Genomic DNA, 3,128 nt, shown 5'->3' with positions numbered 1-3,128 from the left:
TGCCAGCTACTTATATTATTGTTTTAAACGAAGTTTTAAGTTTCTATATAGCTTTAGATGTATAAAGGAAAAGTAATGGAAAAGTAATTTTTTTCTGGAACTCTATTTGACAATTACTTACAATCATTACTTATATAATGATAAAATAATACTGTTCACTATGAACATATGTTATGTATAAAAAAAAAGCAAAAATTAATAATTTCAACTATGTTTAATTATATTATAATAATTAGGTGTAAAATTATACGAACGGTATTAGGCTGATATTGTTTTTACATCCGTGTCAATCAAGTGTGATTATGATAAAAAAATGTGAAATCGGATTAGATTTACGATTGAAAAATAATTAAATGTCTGCTCATGTAGTAATTAGTGGCTGTTGCGCTGGCGATTGCGGGTTCGATCCCCGCACATGACAAACATTAATTGTATAGGCCAGATGTTTGCCGTGGTCTGGGTGTTTGTGCAGTCGTCGTGGGTCTCCCCACCGTGCCTCGGAGAGCACGTTAAACCGTCGGTCCCGATTGTTATCATGTTCACCTGATAGCGATCGTTACTCTTAGTAGGGAATATATCTGCCAACCTGCATTGGAGCAGCGTGGTGAATTAGGCTCCGATCCTTCTCCTACATGGGGAAAAAGGCCTATAACCAGCAGTGGGATATTACAGATTGAAGCGATTATGTAGTAATTAAATCCACTGCATATAAAATTTTTGATATAATAACGAAATGCGTGTTGATATTTCTTTACCTTGCCTTAAACATATTTTAATGAGAATAATATTATTGTTTAACAAATTTAAATTAAAACTCGTTAGCTGGGGATGCGCTGTGTTGACAGGAGGATAGAATCAGTCACGTGCTTATAATGCTTCTAGTGTTGCTGGCATATATAGGCTAGAAACTAGGCTAGAAGTTCCCTTATAAGATTTTAATAAAACAGTCGATATTAAAAAAAGAAAATCGCGACATTTCTCGAAATTTCATATTACAGTGCTAATAACTTTATACTGGTTTCATCACTGACCGGTCTAGCGCTCACCAGTCCTATGTTAGTACTCGTATTTGAGATCAATATTTTATTATTCAATTAACACATGCCCGATGTTGATATAAATCTATTTTTATTATCGAGGCTAACATTTCCTCAAAAGGTGTTTTTCATAGTGATTTTGGGTCCGATTTTATATATTCTTTTTACTTTCGATTATTTGTGTATATAAAAGACAGAAGAAAAGGAACAATATTATTATAGGAATATAACGCGGTTGACATCACAAATAAAGTATGTTTGTGTTTACTTATGTACGCTAGTAAGAAGTTATACTTCATTGGTTAACTAACTTCGCGTTGCTAACTTCTTCGTTGAATAGCTAACTACAGGGTGTTGGTTATTTTCTTAACGGTGTGCGCGCGCATCGTAAATATTTACTCACCATTTTTCCCTTCTACGCCAAAAGAAGTACAACTTCAATAATTAATATTAATTAGTGTAGAATGATGAAGGGTAAACTAGTCTAGTACGGTATTACGCATGTAATTAAACTTGTATATTATTAGACGCCGCGTTGGCGCAACGGACACAGCACTGGTTGTGGCTGTCGATCCCCGTACATGACAGACAATCGTATTGGCCATTAAGATGTTTGCCGTGGTTTGGGTGTTTGTGCAGTCCTTGTGGGTCTCCCCAACGTGCCTCGGAGAGCACGTTAAGCCGTCGGTCCCAGTTGTTATCATGCACGCCTGATAGACGATCGTTACGCATAGTAGGGAATATATCCGTGTTAGAGCAGCGTGGTGGATTAAGCTCTGATCCTTCTACATGGGAAAAGGGGCCTATACCTAGCAATGGAATATTACAGGCTGAAGCGAATTATTAAACGTCCGAGAGTAAAGATGATCCTTTCTGTTCAATACATGAAAGACCAGTCGGTCTTGGATACAAAATTCACATTGCTATAATAGTTGATATGACATCGAAATATCGTTATCCGAAAACGACCGACAATAAGACATACTAATTATAAATAAATAATTTTTACTTATAAACCAAAGCATTAGTGGCAATGGAACTTAAAAAGCTAATGGTACTGTTGTGTTTCAAGGGCTAACATTTTATCTTATATTTCATCTCACGGTGTTATCACGCGATGAAGAGTTATCGAAAGGGAACCTACACGTTTAAGAAGAAATTGAGATGCCTTAACTTGATAACTATAGCTAAGACGATTCTTGACAGTTCAGTACAGTATTATGAATCTGGGGTCCTATCATTAGATTTGACCTCAATTAAAGTTTTAATTATATTAATAATACAATAAACAAACTGTAACGCTTAATCGTTTCTATTAGGTCTCGGTGCGATAAGTTATCAATGCCAATGGGAATTATTACGTCCGAACGACCCGACCGACCCTCGACCCGGTTATCGTAGACTTTATCATCAATGTTTATACGTCTTCAATATCCACTTGTAATGTTCGTGTTTTCTTAATATCGAACCAGAGATTATAGGGAAAGTTAATGTACTTAACACTTAACAGTCACCGTCTAAGTCAATATTATCTAATGTTTCATCACTTGATTTCAATTTTGTTTAGAAATATTCTTTATAATATGAAAATGAATATTTGTCTGAGTTTATCTAAATGTCCTTTATAGAAACGTAAACTATACATTGGATCATGTCATGATCTTCAGCGAAGTGTTGTGCATGAGCCCACAATGGTTTTTGAGTTGGTACGACCAAAACGAAGCGTAGCAACGCGCGCAGGTGACAGCTAGTTCTTTATAAAATTTGGGATTGAATTTAGTATCACGATTCTGTCCGATACAATTGGATTGGAAATTAACTTGTAAGTTGTATCGGTAGCTGTTTGTATAAATACACACGAATACACTGTCGAAAGCTTTGTAAAAATCCAAATCCTTTTTATATTTTCACATTGTAATTTTCCTTTATAGTATTCGGAGAAATCTTATCAAACGTAACATACAATCAAGGTTTCTCTTTGAAAGCTTGTTGTACACGTTATTTGTTTCTCGAGACCTCCATCTTTTTAACCGACTTCATAAAAGGAGGCTTCGTCTTTTATGAACCGATTTTAATAATTCTTTTTTTTTT

The sequence above is a fragment of the Melitaea cinxia genome, chromosome 24 (assembly GCF_905220565.1).
Source record: "Melitaea cinxia chromosome 24, ilMelCinx1.1, whole genome shotgun sequence".
NCBI lineage: Eukaryota > Metazoa > Arthropoda > Insecta > Lepidoptera > Nymphalidae > Melitaea > Melitaea cinxia.
The sequence above is the reverse complement of the archived record's forward strand: the minus strand, read 5'-3'. Positions refer to the sequence as shown.